Source organism: Hoplias malabaricus, chromosome 1, assembly GCF_029633855.1.
Source record: "Hoplias malabaricus isolate fHopMal1 chromosome 1, fHopMal1.hap1, whole genome shotgun sequence".
NCBI lineage: Eukaryota > Metazoa > Chordata > Actinopteri > Characiformes > Erythrinidae > Hoplias > Hoplias malabaricus.
In genome coordinates this window covers 11,042,791-11,065,610 of record NC_089800.1, presented here as the reverse complement: position 1 = coordinate 11,065,610, position 22,820 = coordinate 11,042,791, and the positions used below count along the sequence as shown (strand labels likewise).

General features: G+C 37.9%; 1 long non-coding RNA gene across 2 annotated transcripts; it reads right to left on the bottom strand.

Moving 5' to 3' along the window:
* Positions 1–5,429: 5,429 nt before the first annotated feature.
* Positions 5,430–14,145, bottom strand: LOC136686735 (uncharacterized). 2 transcript variants are annotated; one of them, XR_010800371.1, is made up of 5 exons: positions 13,905–14,145; positions 7,618–7,738; positions 6,803–7,055; positions 5,816–5,886; positions 5,430–5,659 (listed from the first exon to the last, which is right to left on the bottom strand). It is a non-coding gene; the product is annotated as an uncharacterized lncRNA (long non-coding RNA). The 2 variants fall into 2 exon arrangements; XR_010800374.1 differs by lacking the exon at positions 7,618–7,738.
* Positions 14,146–22,820: the final 8,675 nt, after the last annotated feature.

The following is a 22,820-nucleotide window of genomic DNA, read 5'->3' as shown; positions in this document are numbered from 1 at the left end:
TTGTCATTGTCTTATCAAAACCCCATTTTGATTCAAAAGGAATAGAAATTCTAAATAAATAAAACATTTCAAACACACTGCCATTAACATTGTACACACACTTCATGGCGAACAAACTAAATCACTATTTCTCGATCATGTCCGAAGTTAAAGACATTGTTTTCTCGTCCAATTAAAAGGACACTATTTAATATATCTACCTTTAAATTACAGCTGCAGAATCAATGTGATGCTCCACTGAGCTGTAACAGGGAGAACAGAGCCTCTGTTGTCGCTGCTCTGGGCTCAGCACTGCATGTACTATGTAACTTTGAGGAGGGCAGGAAACCATCCCTTACCCCATTGGTTTCACTACAGTGCTGGATTACACTAGGTAGGATTTACACTAGGGGGAGCCCCAAGGCCAAAACCCTTACCTAGTGTTCCTTTAAGTTCAAATTTAAGTTAAAAGGAGTTGATTTTTTTATGATTTATTTATTTATTTATTTACTTACTTTTGCAAAATTGTGGGTGTCCCTGGGCAAATTGCTAATTTTGTAAAATATTGGAATGCATTCTCTACAGACAGCACACTTCACCTCTTCCCTATAGAGGAAGCATTCAGTTTTCTCACTTTGAAAACCAGCAAAGCATTTACCTTCATCAGGGATCACCAAATTTGGGGTAAAATTGCATGTAAAAATTCATTGAATTTTTACATGGTTTACAAAGGCTTTTTGAATTTCATGAACAGCTTAGTTTCTACACTCGATGTCCATTTTATCAGCTCCCCTGACCATGCAGACACACTTTGTAGTTCTATTAAATACTGTTGTAAATCTGTTGCTTTGAGTAATGTTAGCCCACTTTCATATTCATCAATGGGCAGGACCCTCACTCAGGCCGCCATGGAGCTGGTATTTTTAGGCTTGTGGGTCACCCTTAGCACTGAAATTCTCCTGCTATGTTAGTGTGAGTTGGGCTGATACATTTAGATAAGACACACCAGTCCTGCTGGAATTTTTTTTTTCCACTCACTGACCACTCTGTAAGACGTCTTTGGTCCACCATGTTGTCATAAAGTCAGGGACAGTAGCTGATCTGTTGCTGCCAAGTTAGTCACCCTCTAGTCCTTCATCTGTGCTCACAGGACTCTGCCCACAGGACTCTCCTGGCTGAATATTTTATGGTCGGTGGACTCCTCCCAGTCCAGCAGTGACACTAAGGTGTTTAAAAGCTCCAGCAGCATTGCTCTGTGTCATCCACTCGTACAAACGCAATCTAATTTTTAATGCATTGTTTATATACAGCAGTGTGCAAAAGTCCTGCGCAGCATGCAGTGTTCTGACTGGATGCACTCTGGCCATGAGTGAGTACTAGTGAGCAGTCACACTCAAATCTGTGCCATATATAACCCCACCATCTGCCACAGAGACTTCTATGGCTCTCTCTCTCTCTCTCTTTCAGACTGTACAATATTGTCACAGCACACATGCAAATGCAAGGACATGAAAAGGGAATGAATGTAGCCAAAGATTCAATATTTTCATGCTGAAATCATCCTTTAAAGCCAGAAATATGTGAAACGTTTAGGGCTCTTTTTTCTTCAAAAACCTCACCACACGGTCAGCTGTCAGTAACCCACATTTGATCCAGATATTTCAGAACTATACTTGGCCTGTCTGGAAGGCGCTCTTACTTGATCTCTCTGGCTGTAATGTTGCCAGCACAGGAAGCTGGCATTCAGCTCTGACAGCAAGTGCTGAATGGATTATACTCTTCATCGCTCCATCTTCACCGATTGACGGTGTATTTCAGCACATTGGTGTTTGACACTGACTTTATTACACTTAGCTCAGCAAAATGAATGGACAGGTATGGAGTGTATGTTCTCAATGTTCCTGCAGCAATTCTAACAAAGGTAAAAACCACGGGAAGAGTAAATTATGGGTAGCCCTTGTAAAGTTATTAATATGAGTAAAATAAAATGTAGAATATTGTCAATGTAAAAGATACAAAGAAATAAAAACCTTTTCTTCTTTGTGATGTTCTTCCCTTTAATTTATAATAATTTTTAATATAATAATAATAATAATAAATTATTTGTTATTGTCCAACATACAACGAAATGTGTCTTCCACATTTAACCCATCTGTGGCAGTAAACACACACACACACACACACACACTAGGGGCAGTGAACATACACCCAGAGCGGGGGCAACCTCAAATATTTGCATTGTTTCAGAATTAGATTTACTTGTATTATTTCAGCATCAAGTTCCATCATTCAAAGTTTATATTATTTAAAGATGCAATCTACTTACAGTCCAAGTATTTCCACTGTGGTTACATGACCTAAAACTAATTTCCATCGCACACCAGTGAGGCACTCCATAAGTATTTACTCTAGACTGATTTGTATTTAGGCTCAATTCAACTTGTGTATGAAGTTAGCCCCAAGTTTCATGGTAGCACGGGACTGAGCAGAGGCAGACTGTTTTTTGGAGACTTTAATTGTGCAAATTTGTGCAAATCTGCTCTTATTCATTACATTTCCTTTGTACTCTTAACTATTTTTGTTTTGTCCATTTTGTCCCAGAAGACTGTGCTTATTAAATACAGTATTATTCATATGTTTCCCTTAAAATCACTTATTTATTTTCTTTCCTGCTTGGAAACAGTATAAAGTGCTATCAATCCAGTACTGACATATGTTAGAGAGTAAAGAGTCTTTTCTGTCTGCTACAGAGTGAGCGGAGCTTAGTAGATGCACTGGAAACCTTCCATTCATTATGCTAAACCTGGCTAAGGGGTTGCGACCCTGCTCTCTGTGAGCACAAAGAAAAGAAAATGGTATTGACCGATTCATCCGACTCTGTAAGTGGGGGGAAAAAAATATGGGATTATATGTCAGAACACTGAACTATCCCTTTAAGTCAATCACGCTAATGAAGCTTAAGAAAAACTCAGGATTTAATATATAGGTCCTGTTCAGTTTCTCCAGACATAAAACACACTTTTACCTGCCCCACTAATGGAGACCCTTTAAGAAAAGCAAATACAATTCCACACTATAAACAAAAATGGAACGGAATGTTGTACACACACGACAAACGTGACAAGTACGTGAGCATAACCAAAGAAGTATAAAAAGCAGTAAACAAACCTGTCAAAACATAACAAAAACCAAACATAACTACCTGACCTCTAATCAGAATCATATGAGTATGAGGATAAAGTGGTATCCAAGCCTTTGTAGCAGTACTAATCACTTCTAATATTGTTTGGAAGGCTTCTATCCCAGTTTGATTAAAATAAACAGAAGCGTAAGCCTGTCTGATATGTGTTAAATACTTCAGTTCCTTTTTAGTGCTCCATTCACTGTGAAATACTGCCATCTATTGGGTCTTTATTAGTATCCACACACACACACACACACACACACACACGACTAGATCAAGAGGTCACAAAGTTAGACATTACCGGGGTAGAATAGTTTAACATTAACATTTTGTGCCATAACTGCTTTTAAAGGGAAGCAGTTTGTAAAAAGATCTGGGTTTTGAAAAAACCTTGTGTAATGCACTTATAAAATATATTTACTGCAGTTGCAAATATAGAATATTTACCACAAAATCAAGTATCGTTAAGTTCTACTGTGAAAAGGCTTTCTTATGTAAATCAGCACTCTTTACACCACTTAAAATGTTACACCTGCTACTTTTTGGGTGATTTGAGTCATGTAAAAGTTAGTAGTTTCCAGTGTACTGTTCTATTTTGTTATGTGCAAAACTATAGTTCTAAAGTCTACTTTAATATTTGTATAAAATATTACTGTACTTCAGCTGTGCTATTAAAATACATTATGCAGTAGTACATCAACATTTTTCAGGTCCAAAAAAACCCACACTGAAAATGTGCCTTTTTGTTTTATTATATTTTAAACACTTTTTCCTAGTGTACTATTCAGCTTTGTTATAGGTTTTATATTAACTGTGTTATAAATAAACATAACCACAGCTTAATAACAAACGTGCACTGACCAGATCATTTTTTGGGGACTGAAGGATATTTATTTTACGTCTGTATGTCATACACTAGTTATAAATAAGGTGATATATTTAGACAGATATTTCTTTGTAGTATTTTACACACTATATTTTTTATTCTATGGGGGACTTTTCTCTAATATATTTAATCAGTTTTAGTCAAAGAATGCATGCTCTTTTTGATTAATTTTTAATCTAGATGTATATAATTTTATGTTTCTATACTATAATACAGTCAAATGTAATATAAAAATGATTGTATTGTTTTGGTACTGAAATGCTTTGCATAGTACATACTGCAACATCTGCTGGCATTTCATTTAAAACACTTAATATTTTCACATACAATAAAACTATGTATGGATTATTATGGAATCAAACACTTGCCATGGTCAGTGTAATGGTCATGATGGGATTTGTGTGTGCATGTGAACTGTAACAAAAAAGCTAAAGTGTAAAGACTAACTGTGCCCACCCCAGCTCCACCTCTCCGTCTCTGTGTCAAAATACCCCACCCCCTTCTCTCTTCCCCTTCCTTTGGATGTAGCTTTTAGAGCCATTTATTCATCTGTCAGATTCAGCACTGCAGTGAAAAAGGTGTTCCTGCTTAGTAAAAAAAATGCCATTATCCTTGATTTGATTTTCTCTGATTTCAGCGCGGGCAGTGTGGATTATTCAGAGCTGAGAGTTGAGTGCTGGACTACTGTTTGCATTTAAACCTCCATTTGGCCAATCCCCAGTGGATTCATTTGTTTCACAGAAGGCCAATTGCCCAAAAAAAAGGTCTCTCTCTCACTCTCTCCCCTTTTTTTTTCTTTTGCAATTAAACAGATTGTTCCTGTTTATGCTCCATATCCCTAGGAAGAGGGTTACTCGCAGGGGTCACACTTTTAATTAGCCACTATTTAAGACCAATAACAAACTGATTATTTGCTAAATGGTTCTTGCAAGCTGAGAGGTTTTCGGAGAGGGAGGGGGAGAGGAGGTATATTAAGGATCCATTCGCCCCTTATCGCCATTTAAATTGTTCCCAAACTGTGCTGTAGCCATAACATAAATTAGCAAATCCTGCTTTGATTAGGGTTTCCATGGAGACCAGAGCTGTCCCCATGGACTTCGGGAACTCTAGTTTCCCCAATGTGATGACAAAAGCTAGTGGAAATATTTTGCTTCTTCATTCCACTCTGCTCTTTCTATTTTTATAACATGCTAATTCTGTTCATTTTTCACTCACTCTCTGTCAGTCTCTCTCTCCCTCACTTTCTCTCTCTCTCTCTCTCTCTCTCTCCAAGTTTCTCAGACCCTCTCTCAGGAGAGCAGTTGCCAGAGACTTTGAAATGTGCGTCTGGTAAATGTCATAACTAAATGGTCTTGCAGAAGAACTGTGCACACTTGAAACACCTGCTTTTGAAAATATCCCCTTCTGTCTTCACTGAAACATATGAGCAGCTGGAAGACTGAGAATCCAGGGCGGGTTGACAGTGTCTGTCATCAGATTTGAGCTGTTTAAGATTATAATGCAAGCTGTTTATTTTACTGTATATCATTACCATGTCGAACATGTTTTCCTTTTTCAGCTGGATCTTTGAATTTGACAAATTTCTCCACTTGGCCAAGTCTCTCTTGGGCCTGTAAACACAACACAACTTTTGTAACATTGAGGATAACTGAGAAGTAATTAAGATTATAGCTCAATGTAAAAAGTAATTAATTAATTACATGTAGATTAGAAAAACATGGCTGGATAATAGCATCTGTCATTAGATGTTACAGTAATGTACTTACACTTAGGTACTTCCATGGAGAATGTTATTAGACTTTAGGTGGAGGAGGTCATCTGAAGCTATAGCTAGTTGCTGTCAAAAACAACAAAAATGGAGTTATACGTTTTCTTCCAACTGGAGCGACTCAATGATCATTTGTTCATGGTTTAAAATCACCATTAAAACAGCAGTGAGTTTCTTAGTGGAATCTTCTCTACAGAATTAAACCCAGCTGATGAACTGTGAATGGCTGAACTACTAATTTCTGATTATAAGACTGCAGTGGACATGTCTGGGCTTGACAGTCCGTATAAGACTTGTGGTAGCATTAATACTGTTGGTACCATTTTGTATAGATGATATTGCTTAAAGAAAGAGTCAGAATGTCCTCTCCTGAAATGTCTTCTAATTCCTAAGTGCACCAAATTTAACCTTAAAAAAATTGTTTTTGTAATTTAAATAAATATTTCAGTGCAAAACACTGAAATGGCAGAAATGATTTCAGGACATTGTTGTTATTATTATTATTAATAATAATAATAGTTGTAGTAGTAGTAATTAGGCGAGTCAACCCTCTTAATACCAACTTATTAATAATAATAATAATAATAATAATAATAATAATAATAGAAAGTTCTATTTCATTAAAATTATTATTGCTTCTTATCATATTACTATATTACTATTTCTGAATTATTCATAACTAAAAGTGTTATGAATTGATATGTAATGTTTTGGAATGGAACAAAGCTCAATAATTGTAACTAAAGTTAATGGAACAAAGCTTTTTCAAATGACTCATCATACAAACATGTCACAATGTGATGGACGGCTAACAAAATATGTGAAACATTTCAACAAAATCCCCACCAGCTAAAGACACCAGGTCTGCGTGTCTTTATGAATGGACTAAGTGAATGTGAAGAAGCTTTATCTAATTGGAAAAGGTTGAATCCCCCGTTACCACTGGCTGGAGCATCTTTTTCATCCAATGTGTTTTTGATTGTACCTGTGTGACCCTTTAGTGATCTCCGCAGAGTCTGGGGGTCTTAGGAGAGCAGCTGAGTGTCTGATAGGATACAGACATTTCTACACCGCTCATCTCTCTCATGTCTCTTTAGAGTCTTTGCAGGAAATGGGGGTGTAAGTGGGGTGGGAGGATGTAGGAGCTTCTTCCTGTCTCACTTCGATGTGGACACAGCCTTGTGTCATTTGAGGCCAGGCCAGAGCCGGATCGCCCGACCGTGTCCAATCATATTCAGCTGTTTTAAAAAAAACACATGCCACAAATGCCAATTAAAAAGTACTGATGCTTCTTCTTTCCGCTTTAAAGAGAACTTTGACTTCTAAGTTTGCTTTCTCGCCCTCTAAACATCCTCCAGGTGCTACATGTGGTCACACTTGAGCTAGTCGTAATGAGATACACGTCTATTATCAGTTTACCTAGTACTACACAATCCCTGTAGTTCCACTATTCACACTACATACATAATTCCATTTTATTTACAAATTCTTTCAAAGTGGTTTGATGTGAAATTCCCTGTTCTGGAGAAACATAGGATTATAGATTTAAACAATGGTAGTAATAAGAATCAGATGGCTAAAGAATTTAATACTTTGTGTAAAGGGCCCTCATCCAAAGCTAGGCACAAAATGGTTCTAAATATTTTGTCTGACGCCTGAACAATTGTATAATGACCTTAAACTGATGTTTAAATGCAATCTATGGCAGAGAGAAACATGCAGCATAAGCAAAGACACAGTATTACAGCACATATACAGGTACATTTAAATTTACCAAAAGGAACAAAAAAGACTTTGTACCTTTGAACATATAAAAGTGGTCCGTACATCCTAACCGTTTCACGACATTTTTCATTGACTCTTTTCCAGAAGCCAAGCTACAAGTGGTTTCATGATATAACTGAATAAAGTTATTGAAATCCTGGACCAAAAAAAAAAAAGATAGCTGCATTAGAATAACGTACAAAAATGTTCCCCAACTTAAGAAATAGAAGACATACCCTTGAAGAGACCTCAGTGACATGATCCAGCACACATCTCTGTACTCATTTACATTAGAGCCATGCCAATTTATACTACACTCGCTAATGACAGCCTTGTTGTCTGCAAGCAATGGTGTCATCCAAGACACCGACAAAGTTCCAGCTTCATAAGGTGTGGACTGGTTCAGAATTGTCACTGGTTGGCTCCCACTTTATTAGTCTGCCCTTCCATCAACACTCATCCCAAATATTTCCCAAAAATGACTCTCAACTAATAATAATAATAATAATAATATCAACACCAGCATCATTGCTTTTATTATTTACTTCCACTATTGTGATTATATCAGTACACATGATCGTAACAGCAGACTTGCGTGGTGACACAGTGACCAATAATCTGTCAGTAATTTGTAAATTTTTTGACCAGAGGAGGATAGGTCCCCCCGCTTGTGAGTCTTGTTTTCTCCCAAGTTTTTTTCCACCACCTCGAAGGGAGTTTTTCATTGCCACTGTCGCCCCAGTCTTGCTCTCCTGGGGGTTTTATGTTTCATGTTAAAACCTGTCTTTATTTTGTTTAGTTGTAAAAAGTTCTAAAACAAAATTTCATTTGATTTCGCCCACAACACCACCATATATTACATATGTAGACATCCCTTTGCCCAGCGATTCTTTTAAGTTCTGGAGTATGGAATTTGTCACCCTTTGCAGCTACTTTTCTAGGGATTAATTTTATTTTAAGCTGGATCATTATTATTAATATTTGATTACATTCGGCCACTTAAACATAAATCAGACCAGAGAACTTTACAGCCCAAGGCTAGGAGGTTTTTGGAACCCTAGGCCAGGCTTGGTATTGAGAATAGTGATCTTAGATTCAGGAGTCTGCTCTAGAGTGTCCTGTTAAATGTTTCTAATGGAGATTTAACACTTGTGTCAACAGTGCACGTATCTTAAAATAGCACAAATCTGTCCTTGGAAGAGATGTATACAAACTTAGAGATGTAGTGTATGACAAAAACATTTGTGAAAATGTACCATGCAGTACCTTTTTTTAAATGTCATCTTATTAAAAACTATACAATTTTCCAGAGCATGTGATTTATCACATCTTTTTTCCATCAATATATTTTAGGTATACACAAGTTTCAAAGTGTGTGTGTGTGTGTAAAATAGTAATTCATTTTATGGTAACCGGTGCCTAGTATTAATTTAAAAATGCATCAGTTCCATTAAGGTAAAAATGTTGCATTTATTTTTTCTGTTCTTGGGGATAATACTGTATCTAAGTATTGTTTTAGAGGGTTTAAAGTTTGTGATTTTGATGTTAGTTATTGTGAGCATAGCATAATTTTTTTTTAATAAATGACAAAAAAGTAGGAAAATGTTTGAATCTTGTTACACAAGAATACTTTAAGAATTCTTTATACACCTAGTAATATGCTACTTCAAATTTTTTGAACCCACATTTGAGTGTCCTGACATCCTCATCGAGCAAAGAATCTGTTGTTATGACAGCAGTAAGGTCCGTCTGGCCTTTGATTGGGCTTTGTTTGAACAAGTTTTCAAGTGAACACTGGACCAGCTGAACTAGACCTTAATCCATGGCCCTCTCTCTCAGCTGCTCCCTGTAGTACTTAGCCAAACATGGGCACTGCAAAAATAAATCTCCCTGCCAAAAAAAAAGGTTACACTTCTAATTAAGGGCTCTCCACTGTGTCCTTAATTCCAAGTCAACCGTCAGCTCAGCCTGATTGGTGTAAATCTATTTTCTCCAAGGTTGCGTTAAAGGGTCAGCAGTTCACCAGGGTGGTGATTTGCTTGTGCTTTTAAAAGGCCATTGATTACATAATTTAGAAGAACGTGTATGTTGGGGATTTCAGCTGTAGATTGCTGTGGCATGAGGCTGGAAACTTAAGATAGATAAACTGGAGATTAAGAGTTCCATCACATTATGGCCCAATGAAACTACATGTATATGGTTAGCGAGCTTGTTGATGATTGCTTTAAAAAAGGGATGAATTCTATCCCTTCTTCCTTACGTTAGCAGAGATCCCTGGGGTCTTATTGAAACCTCTGTTTTAAATATACCACAAGGGGGAAAAACAGCACAGCAACACAGTTCTCTCTTTTATTTCTTATACTCTGTTGTTGTTTGCACTTCATCTCCACACACTTTGTGCTTCATTTAACCTCATGTTTGTGCTCTTATACAAATGAACATCCAGTGCTGTGATTGGAGAAACTCAGATGACTGGGCGGGGCAATTCTATAGTGTCTGAAAAGTTAGTCCCAGGCAGGACACAGAGGCCAACCAGGAAAAACAAGAGAAGAGAGAAAGTAGGCAAGCCTAATTTTGCCAGACCACCATTAGCCATATAGCCATCGTCACAGATGTGTCTTGTGGTTTTTATGGGATTGTGTTGTACCAAGACCAAGAAAGTTTTGTTGATTTAAAGAATTACTTATTTAACGTAACTGTTAGAGTCAAACACGTGAAGTTATATGTGGCTGAGCGCAGCTATATGGAATTTTATAAACAGACTAACGCCACAAAATGTCTCCCCACCACAAAGCGACACACTCACGTGAAATAAGACAAATTCAGCAGTCCTCCTCTGTGAGATTAGTACATGTGTTAATGTTGCCGAGATCCGAGTCGTCCAGCTGAGCTTGTGAACTAACCAATGCCCAGCCGAAGACTCTGGCCAGCTCAGCAGATACACACAAAAAGTGTTCCTGTCTTATTTCCTATTATTCAGCCACAGTTCGAACTGAAGAACCTACTGTTCTTTGCTTCCAGCTGGAAACGAATTTTTTTCTGGTTTGTGAACCAGTTTATGTCGGTGGACATGCACCGAACGGTTCCAAATTTAGTTCACGAACTGGAATGTGAAATATGGCTGAACTAACAACAGACCGTGTATTAGCGCCACCTTAAGTTCTCCCTGTGAAATACGGCTGAACGAACCGTTCCTATTCACGCATGCGTGCTTCAACATCGAGTCAGTCAGTCAGTGAACAATGTCTCTACTAGGCCGCCCGGTAGGGGACAGTTGGTGGGTTGGTATGCTCCCCAGATCCAAATGAATGCGCTGAATATAGCTTCAAAAGGACAACACTTGATTATTTGTCTTAGTGAGTCATTAGGCATTTTTATACAATTAACAAAAAAAAAAAGAAAGATGCATGGCTCCTTCTGTGAAATGTAGACACTGTCAGAGAAGTGTTTATTGGGTGAGTTTTCTTGTTTCAGAGAGAGGGGTTCCAAATGTTTCTTGCTGTGTAAGAGGCACAGTATAACAGCCTTACAACAGTCATCCAGCACGTGTTTTAGTTTCAGTACCTATATGCAGAAATATTATATTCTCTTAATTACTAAATGTGGTGTGTTGCTTAACATATGTGCAGGGGGTGGGGGGATAAAGATATGTTACGCCTCATTTAATCTTTGATCTTTTGAGATCATTTAAATATGGAGGGGGGGGGTCCTCATTTATAAACAACCAGAAGTGTCCTGGAACACCTGTCCACCAATAAGGCTTGCAGTATGAATACCCTTTACTTTTGCACAGTGATGGCTTAGTGAGCAAGCTACACACCTAGGAATCACCAATATAGTAAGCCATACTGGGTTCTGGAATCTGACGTATATAAAAACTTAGGTTTCCAGGTGGATGTTATAGCAATGTGATGTATGCTACTTTTGTTAATTATTTTTAAACAGAAGCTAAAAAAAAAAAACAAACATGCTTTGGCTCAGACTACGTTTGGGTTAACGGGAAAAAATGTGCAAATTTGATTTCTGGCTCAGACGTGGCTTCAACATCTGTACCTGCAGTTAGTTATTTGGCCTCGACTGCATGTATAATGTATGTGTCAACACGTCTCGGTGCGAGATCATATCTCTCAGTGAGGTGGAGGCCGACAGAGCGGGGTTGGACTTGGCAGCTCGATCTGTCTGTGAGGCCATTAAGGAGTGTCTGAGCGGTGAGCGGTCAGCACAGTCACCGAAGCAAAATAAACGGGATGGAGAGGAAGTGGTCAGCATTAGCGGGGGCCCCCAATAAGAAGATGAAATGTAAAATGGTGGTGTGTAATTGATGTGTTCCTCTGCAAGAACCCTGCCTGCTGTTAACATGTGCAGGGGGGGCTAATTGTTGCCAGATAGTGCTACGTAGCTCCACACAAGTTGATTAGTTGTAATTATTTACTGTACAGACTTACACTAATCATGCTAGCTAATGGCAATTAACATAGGAAATACGCAAACAAGCACAGTGATGCTAGTGACCTCGTTCACATGCTGTTAAAAACAGCTTTGAAGTGACTTGCAAACCTTTTTTTGTTTTTGTTTTGCTCATTCTTTAGCATTCCATTAAGTACACCTGCATCCAATTTGAGGTGTGATGCTGCCACAAACAGGAAATGTAATCAGTGTAAATCAATGCTAATGGGCCTATATCACTGAACTAAACTGTCTTTGCTGAAACTAACCCTGAAACAAATGTTAGATATAAACACCTACGACTGTCAAAACTGTGCCTTAAATATGCTGTAAAAAAATACTCATGCCTAATGCATACATTCCATATACAGTGATTATTGATTTAACTTAAATTGGCCACCGCTGTTCCAATGACTTATTTTCAAAATGTTATTAGCAAAGTTATTAAACTTAAATCATGCAAGATAAATTCACATTAAATGTGTTTCCTCGTAGGGAATATGTTAAAGTGCAGCTTTATTGAAGATTCAATTATATTTGACTGAGCATATCCAAAACTTGCAAATGAATCCATGTATATTTTAGGGCAAATTCAGCTAATTGTGTATACATTATGACTCCAAGTCTTGGCTTGCTCAATTCTGACAATGTCCAACAAAGGCAATATTGTGTACTTTGGTGTTCACACCAACTTAAGTTGAAACTATATATAAAATTGAAATCAAGGAGTTTTCACATCTGCTGTTCTCATGTCCAAATCAGGTAAACTTAAAAGTGTGTTACCCTTTGTTTGGTTTGTTTTCTATGGAGTCAAAAAAGGGTCAAAAAGACTGAGTTTGTAAAACAATACTCACAAATGTAACGAACTTTGTAACTGCGTTTGAGCAACTACATACACGTAAAACTAAAATCAACAAACGTATTGGACTGCACAAAAATCACAATAATAATTTAAATTCACAAATATGAAAAAAAAATTGCATTTGTAAATCAAATGTCATGAGTGTGTGAATCAGTACCATCTCAAACGGCTTAAAATGTGCAAGAGCAGACCTTTTTAAGGTTCCAAATGTGACAGTGGGAGTTTTTGAATGAGGTGGAAAAAATCCACACATTCGCCTTCTCTGCTGCGTGTGTGAATCTCTTTTTGCAGTTGCGGATTTAAGACCCTGTTTTGACGGCCAATTGATGGACCAATAGGAAAGCTTTTGCTGGTCCAATCAGATTGTGAGTATTGTTTTACAAACTCAATCGTTTTTACCCTTTTTTGACTCCATAGTTTTCACACAGAGAAAATTTCATGTGCACTAGGTTTTTATTGACCCTGTTGCCTCTGACTTGCTCATTAGATGCTTGTAAAGTCAAAAAAAAAAAAAAAAAAGCACTATGGACAAAAGGTATCTGAATTGAATTGACATGCTGTGTCAACTACAACAGTGGAAATACATTCATTAATATATAGTGCATTTAATCAGTATTAAACCATGTACTGCCATGTAAATAATACATATCTTCACTGTCCTATTAAACACATGGCTGGTGGAACAATAACGTCACTGAGTACTTGTATATCGTTGAAATGACAATTAAAAAATTGTTTCATTTTGTCAGTGTTTATTTTACTACATTTGAACACAGCTGATGTCCTTCACACCGTGTGAAAACGTCATTAGTGTCTGTGTGAGTCAACAAGAAATCCAGTAGCATTAACGGTGTTGTGCAGATGTAATTTACTCGTCAGAAGGCAGTAACGGTGAGGTGTCCGTGTATTTGTGACTTTATAGGGACAGACATGGTGTCTTTGTTAAATATATAGTAGAAAACAAAAGTCTGTGTCACAGAAATATTTTTCGGGCATAAAGAGACTGAAATATTACCTCAACAATGTTCAACACATTTCTGTTCGAGGCTCCAGTAAAACACTGGGCTGTTCGCCACGGCGGATGGGGCACCTACAGCGCTAAAGTGGTACGAGTGTGTCCCAATTCAGCTCTCAACTCACTGACGCTGTAATTGGGGACCGCTTAGGTAGGGTAACAAGACGTCCTCTTTTACCCGGACATGTCCTATTTTTTAGACTTTAAAAATGTCCGGCCGGAATTTCACAAACGTCCGGCATTTTGTTTTTCTAGAGCTTAAATAGAACTTTGAGAAGCGTTTCTTTCACAAACTAGTCCCACCCTCCCCTACTCCGATTGGTTCGCTTGAGTGAGAAGGGGCGTGGTGAAGTAGCCTAAAATCTTCTGATTGGACGGTCTGACTGTAGAGCTACCGTTATTGGTCGATAACCTTCTCTGTAAACATTTAATTGGCCAGTCTGCACGTCAGTAGTCATTGTTTATGTCAGGCTAAGCTCATGTACCTACCCTCATCTCGAGCAGCTATGCCAAAACGTAAATGTAAGTTCTAGGATGAATTAAAAAATAAATTCCCATGTTTTGTGTAGCAAATAAAGGCGTAAAGGACCTAATAGCACACATAGGTTCAGCTAAGCATACAACGGCAGCGAGGGGCGAGAGCATCTGGCGAGTTATCCCACTAATGCTCGTGGGCCCTGGTGCAGAACAGTTAAATCTCAGAACAGGTTATGAGAAAAAAAACAAATAAATAAACAGTGGGACCCGAACCCAGACCGTCAACATGAGACAAACCACGAAGCCAACGAGCCGCGACAATAAGGAGTTGTAAAAAGCTGGCACGCACCGGAAAACAGAATATAAACGACTCACAAAAATAACACGCCAAGCGTGAGGAAAATTACAACAAAGAACGCCACGTGAAGGATAGCATCCCGGATAAACTGAGGAGAATTAAACTCAGTTATTTCCCAAAATAAAACGAGGTGATTTTAAAGGCTTGGTGAACTTCTTTTTCAGGGTTTGCCTTTTTTATCCGTTGAGGGATATAGGGCTTTGTGGAAAACAAGGAACATATAAAGAGAAAGAAAGTGAACGACTCGAACAGAAGGGCTGTGTAACCACACGCGCCCTCACAGAGAATTAAAGGAGGTGTAACCAAGAGGCTCAGTCCTCAAATACCACATTACCGGCAGGGAACTTGGCTTATTGTTAAGCAAAGACCCAGCACTGAGCGACTGGATCTCGGGGTTCATATAGCCCTCGCGCAACTGATGAGGTCACGCCTAATTACTGATGAGCGTGATTTGAGGTCTCCCCCTGGTGGCCGGAAGATACCTCACCTTTTCCTCAACCCTCACTGACCCCTTGAACACTTTAACACGCAATTTTAGGTCCCAAAAAGAGTACTTGTCCAGGGAAAAAGGGCCTCTGGTCACCGCTGAACGGTTCCAAATTTAGTTCACGAACTGGAATGTGAAATATGGCTGAACTAACAACAGACTGTCTCTGTGAAATTCGGCTGAACATTAGGTGTAGGTCAGTCAGTCAGTCAGTAAGCACAAATGCCTCTTTTGGCAGGCAGTCAGGCAAAAATAATTCAGCCCTACAAATCTGACAAGCCTCCTTTAATTGAAATGAGTTTTTCTGATATTTTTCTCTTAAATATATATTTAACAAATTTTCATAACGTCACACTAATATATTAAAATATAGCACATCATGGCAGTAGAAATGCAGACTTTGATGATATTTGCTTTTGACTCATGGCAGTAGCAAGATACTAAATGTATTTCCAAATCTGTCAATTTCAGCTGAAACTACAGAGTTTGTGCTATAGGTTTTTTTTTTTATTGTATGGTGATAGTCAAATTACAAATGACGAATTCATAATTTACATGGGATTATAATATAGTTCAGTTGTTTTGGTTGCGATACAGCTTGTAAAAATATGTAAAACCATCTTGAAGAGTAAAATTAGTATACACTCACACCCATCGTTAGAAGTAAATATTTATAAACACATCCAACAAAAAGGATATGTGTATGTGGCCATCACTGTGTGATATAAATACTGGTTTACTAATATTGGTCTAGCACTAGCCCAGACCTCACAATAAACGTATCATATACCTCACAATGTTGAGGCCTGAATTTAGATCGCAAACCTCTTTAACACTCAAATGACAGGACACAAGAATGTAACACTCTTTAGTGTTGTCTCAGGAGATAATTTAGCACTAATCTCGCTGTACAAAGTACTGCAGTATTGCTGTTGTTGTTGTTTAATTTTATTCTTGGCATATTATTCATGATAGCAGCCACAGCTAAAGGACTAGCCACCATGCTAATGCACATAAATACAACAACCGGCAGACAAATATCCTACTCCTGAAAAATGCATAGTTGTAAGACCTAGCTAACTTGATACAGTTATTAAATCACTACTATTTTCATGGAACGTTGTGGGGTATATCTCAACAAGCAAAAATCCAAACGGTCACAGTGATTATTTTAATATTTGAAAAATAGTGAAATATTGCACTCTCATATTACTGGATACAGCACAAAACTGCTCCATTATCTACCTGCTGAATGGTTACATACTAAATGCAATGTTTTCCTGCCAGTCACTAAATCACTATTAGACACATTTGATCAAGCAGTTTACTCAATTTGCCTGAAGTAAAATGCCTTAAACTGTTTACTAAATTGTTCCATAAGTATCAGATGCACCCATTAGCAGCACACTTTAATAAAAGTTTTCTTCCTTTCACAGGTAAATAAAACTGGTGGAGAGGGACAAAAATACACTCGGAGCTGCAACATGACTGGAGGCAACCCTAACTTCATCCATGAAAACATTCGTCTTTAATGGTCAGTGTCTGTTTTGCACATCTGCTTGGGAGCTACATATGGAGCCCAGCGAGAGGGTATGGATAGTGTTGGAATGTTAATGGTTTTCCGATAATTACCACTATCTGTCTGTCGTAATCATTTATTTCAGCCTGCTATAAACAAGCATTGTACATCTGTTTATCCTCAGACTTGAGAGGGCAGTCTCACTTCTGGGGACTGGTAAAGGTTTATTTTCATGTTTCTAAATAGACGTGGTGTAATCTGTACTCTGAGTCGTGACTGGCGACTTCGGAGCAAGTTGTGGCAAAGGAAATGCGGGATGGGAAGAAAAATGATTATCGAAAATTGTTGTGAAATAGCAGAACGTGAAGTAAACAGGGCCACCGCCTAGAAACTGAACGTTCCATGAAAGTCCTGAAATTTTTTTATTTATTCTCTGAGCTGCAGATTGGGCTTTTCGGCAGTGGATTGGTATATGTCGTCTGGGAGAAGATTCCAACCATGGCAGCGGTAAGCTTTTAATGCGAATTCAATCACGAAATGCTATGTTTAATTTACAGGGTTTCATATTTTTAATAAATGTACAGGTAGAGTTCTATGGTGATTGCTGATCGATAGTCAAATTTAGCAGAGTGAGAAATAAAAAGTGACATGTTAATATCTATGCTTGTCCTCAAGTAACATCCCAAATGACTTAAAACCTCTAATTTATTTAACCTTTAGTGGATGACTGTCCATTCTGTCAGCTGTTTCCCCACTGTGAATCTTCAGACCCTCACACTCACCCATTGATGACAGCAAATCTATACATTGACAGCCTAAGTATTGTGCATTAGAAAAAGATCTAATGATGGCTTTGAGAGCAGAAGGAACCCTCTATTCACAGAACAAATGGAGGACCACCAAGGGAATCACAACACATGTTTAGATCTGACATTTGTCACCTCAGTAATGGGTTTCTTGGCCTTTGACTTTGGGTTAAATTCTGTTATTAGTAATCTACAACAGTGGGTCTTCCATCAGTTAAAATTACAGATGAATTATTTAATACCTGAATTGAATGGTGTCTTCAAATTGTCATTGCTGTATCAAACGCTTTTTAAATATTATAGCACTTGAAAGCAGCTGTATAGAAGAACTAAGCATCACTATTGTTATTGGATTTATGTATTTTTAATAATTTTTGTTACATATTCTATTTTAACACCACCACCACTACCTCACACACCCAAACCATAATCAAGTCCATAGTAAAATAAATAAAGTTGTCATATAAACGTACATTAAGTTGTCATTTTTTGATCATTTATTATTGATTATTTAATATTTTAGAGAATACATTACAGAATCAGACATAAATTATGTGAAGGGAAACATGAATACAGGACTTCCCCACCCATGCAATTGTGCAATTATCAATCCCCCATATTGCTATGTCAATATCAGGAGCTAAAAATTAATGTCACTGAGGGGTGAGGTATGGTTTTAGGAAACTGGATTTTTTTGTGAGTAAAGCCTGAACCACTGTGTCAATATGAATATGATGGGCTTATTTAATATGTCAGTATGTATATGAGGGGCCCAACACCCAAGTCCCTCAGTAGTTAGACTTCCTTCTAGAAGGGTATGTTGCCACAGTACATTAAATATGGATGGACTGAACACAATTATCATGTAATATTGGTATTTATACATTGTTTATATATATATAAAATCGTTCTGATCCAGCCTAACTACCACTTGTCTTTAGTGCTGGTGTCTTTCTTTTGAATAAAAAAAAAAAAAACTAACAAAAACAATATAGGCCTTTCCTAAGTATGATATTGATTTTGCTAAGAACTAGTCACTGATTAGCATTGTTACTAATGTCTTAAGTTGGATTCATTCTCATCCATCAGCTGCATTGTGGGGGAAGATGTAAAGACACCACGATATCTTGTTGTGCTTAGCCGTCCAGGGAGTTGCACTGGCTAATCATAGCAGATGTCTTTTAATTGTGGGCTTAAGTGCTTAGAATAATAATCTTTGTTTAAACAGTCTTACGGTCTGCATCCTGTCAGCAATAGGAAGCTGGTCAATGTAAAAAGGGAGAGAGGATATTACTTCCCTGGACTGTTGTTTCAGCTAATTTCCTCAAATCCTAGCCACTAAGTCCCCTGGTCTTACCTGTGTCACAACGGGATGTGATGCACATTAGTCTATTAATAGTCTGTTAAATGACAGCAGTTACACTCAATTGATTTACTCCTGGGTATCTGTCTCCACATTACTCCACACATGGAGATGTCATGATGTCGTGAAAAAATAAAGAAATAAAAAAGATCAGGACAGACAACAAAATGGTGTATATCACAATCGTCATTAGTTTTTTCTGAAGGTCGGTCAGAATATGGAAACTGGTTTGTTTCACCACTGATGATCACCCACGTCACACATTTGCTGCCTACAAGAGTTTATAGTTGTCATAAATCAGATTACTAATATTTTAATACATGGCATATTTATAGTGTTGTGTCAAAAGCGTCTTGTATTTAATTTCATATCAGTGTTGATTTTTAAAAACAGCAAAAAACATATTATCATTTTCCAAGAGAAACCACTTTCACTTTCGTAGTTTTCATCTACACTATACACCATGTTAAACTTAGATAGACGATAGAAGAATATAAAGAAATGCTCCAAAATGAGCTGGAATAAAAAATCTCCTTACATTGGCTGGCAGTAAAAATAAAAAAAATTAAAATTTGAAATTCTACTCTAAAGGTTTCTTTTTTGGACAGTGACAATATTTCACCACAGATGGTACAGGGTGAAGTAAATATGAGTATAAACATAATTGTTTCAGTATATAGTGTGTTTCCAGTAATGAGTTTGCATAGCTTTTATTACAGCTACTGTTTATTTCAATTTTTAAAAGGTATCTGAAGGGACATTTTTTCCAAACTTCCAAAGTTCTGAATCAGTGTGAAGCCAAACACGTTTGCTGGTGAAGTTTGGGTTCTGGTAAAGCCAGTCCATTCTTCTTAAAAATAGAAATGTCCAAATAGATTTTTGGGCGCTCTAGAGAAACACAACCCCTCCAACACCCTCACACACTCACTTTTTGTTTTTATTTTTTTAAAATGAAAAAATAATTTTTGATTTTAACAATAAATAGTTATCCAAAATGGAATATTTATAGAAGAAAGACATTTCAATTTAATGATTTATTTAAGTCATGTCACATGTCATGTAAAGTACAGAGATGCTGCTTTCAAATACTTTAAATAATAAGAAATGTATAAAGTCTGGATTGACTATGACATGGACAATATATCCAAACAGCTACAATAACATTATTCAGTACATCAAAGCTGGAGTAAATCTGATTAACTTCTTTTATTTCATATTTATAACCTTAAGTCAAAATGAATGAACCCATACACATTTAATTCACATCATAAACTGATCTTACCACACTGACAGATTTAACTCAACCCAGTGTATAGCTAGATGTTGAGATAGAGGACACCCAAACAAACAGAAGGGAGAGAGGAGTGGGATTTAGATGGATGGTGCTCGTTGAGGTCCCCCCTGTTGAAATGAATAGCGGGCGGCTGAATGCTTGAGTCGATAGGCCACATATCAAGCGCTGCGCTTTGGTGCGAAGCATTCCCACTGGACGAGTGTAGAGAGGGCCTCCATTACACCAAGCCCAGTCTAGGCCTTGCCTCCTGACAGGGGTATTAAAATGAAATAAATCAGCCATTAAGAGCAGCCTGTAGAAAGCGGAACGCTATTAATACCCAGACTGTCAGCGGAGTGAAGGCGTCTGATGTGATAACAGTGCACTGTGGCTTTCTAATTGCGCAAGATTATTATTCCAGCATCTTGTCACACAAGGTGAAAAGAGCAGAACCACCTCTCTTTTTCTTATTTAGATTCATTAATTCAACAAAGGTTCCAGTTAGGGCAGCTATTTTAATTAAACTGCCACGATACTCTGTGCCCAGATGCGTAAGGCCTATGCTTACCGTAGTTAATCGTTATCAGCTATTAAGACACCATTACACTGAGATTTGGTCCCTCCACGGGAGACAATTTATTTGATGTATGACCATCATTGCTGACCATCAGGAGGTGATCTAGCATCCAAACAACAGCAGAAACCACAGAAGAGGGGGTGGGATTTTATACACATCTTGCTAGCCACTGGCATTGGGCATGATGACCAGGGCATATGATGTGTTTTCATGCTTTTCTCAGGTAGTTCTACAGACTGTGTTCAAGGAGAGATGTACAAGCAACGTCAAATATCTTTCCACTATGGGGGCACATGAGGTAGCTGTCCAGAATTGTCAGGTTATAAAAAGGTGAGGTGAATTGTCTACTTTAAAAATGTCCTGGTGTGAGTGAATTGGTGTGTACGTGAATGAATGTCTGTATGTGTGTGTACGCCCAGATTATGGACTGGCACTGTATACTGGGTGAACACCCTAGTGCCCGATGAAGTCCTCCGGGTGGATGGTCGTTCCTGGTTGAGAGTACACTATCAATCGTGATGGATCTTTTCTATCTGTCCACTCTTCATCAAGTTTTCAAAGCAGTGTTTAAGTGATGTGTCAAATACCAAACGTACATGTTACCTATTACTACAGAGTCTATATCACATTATTTTCTAATTCAAACGAGCACAAATGTGTAACTGGGCATAGGAATGCCTTCAAATATTTTGTGTTATTAGTAACACACATTTTTTTTAAATCCATAATCAAATATATTTTGTCTCTGAGAGTCTAGTTACAGGCAGATATTACTGTGTTTACCATGTGTTTGAAGACTGTAGAGTGTAGCTGGTGTTTTATAGTGACAAGGTTATAAACTAATTATAAACAACCTGTGGGGTTTTGATTTGAGTGTGACTCGATTTACTGCTATAAAGTGGCTCTATTGTCAACTTTTTTGTTTGAGTGAAGTTATGGAGGTCTGCAAACCCCTGCGTGCTGAAGTTTAAATGAATCTTGAGTTACTTTTGGCAGAGCAATTACTGTGAAAGCAAACTCGCCGTGGCCGATGGGACAGAAACAAATGGAGGCACCTTGCGAAGAGTTTGTGCTTATTTGGAATCGCGCGGCGGTACTTTTTCAGCTGTCAGCCGTTATTGATATATTCATTAAAGCAACCTAGTCTCTTTTCAATTTCTCTTTTGACACTAGCATGTTGTCACCCTCAGTTGACAATGAATCAATTTACAATTATGATTGTTGATGGCCCATGACATGGACTGTGAGAGAATGTCATTAGATGAACATTAAAATGAAAGAGCAGAGCAGTGGATCTGTGGGTGTCGCTAGTTTGCTGACTGCCATTCCTCAGCTCAGTGCTGCCTGGGTTCTACTCTTAAAAAAATATAGGTTTCTTCAGCTAGCAGACAGCCAGAGTCCCTTAGGGTTCTATAGGTATAGCAGAACCATTCTTGTTCCTGCTATGAACCCTTGAGTGGATGGTTCTTCACAGGAAAACATTTGTATGTCATGGCTGGGATTAAAATGAGGTTTCCCTAAATCGTAATGACTTAAGATTTATTCATTATTCTACTTTTGATTTAATGCTCCTTTAGTTCTAACTTTCTTTCTGTAACAAGTGTGTTTCTTCTCTTGAAACATTTCAGTTTTGGAGGTTTTGATACTAGGTTTTAATCTGACAGTGAAAATATGTGTTCTGAGTATAACTAGCCTTCAAATCAGAGGTCACCAAACCTGGAGCTTTGATCCAGGTTCCAGGCTGGAATTTTACATTGGCTGCCACGTATGACACTACACTAGGCCAGACAGGTGCAGTAGCTGGGGGAAATCTAGGTGAATTCTAAAATGGTTGCTTTCGTCTTGAGCACACATCACAAAAAAAAACAAAAAAAAAATCAGAACATAGTTCCCAACAGAACATAGTTTGACCGCTCTAAAACCAGCTCTGGGGGCTTTACGCCCCTCTGATCCTGGCATTGGGCACGGTGACCTTAGGTCCTGATCATCCGGTTCTATTGGTCAGAATTTTATATAAAGCTTATAGAGGCCTAATGTGTAAGCCTACTGTGTGTGT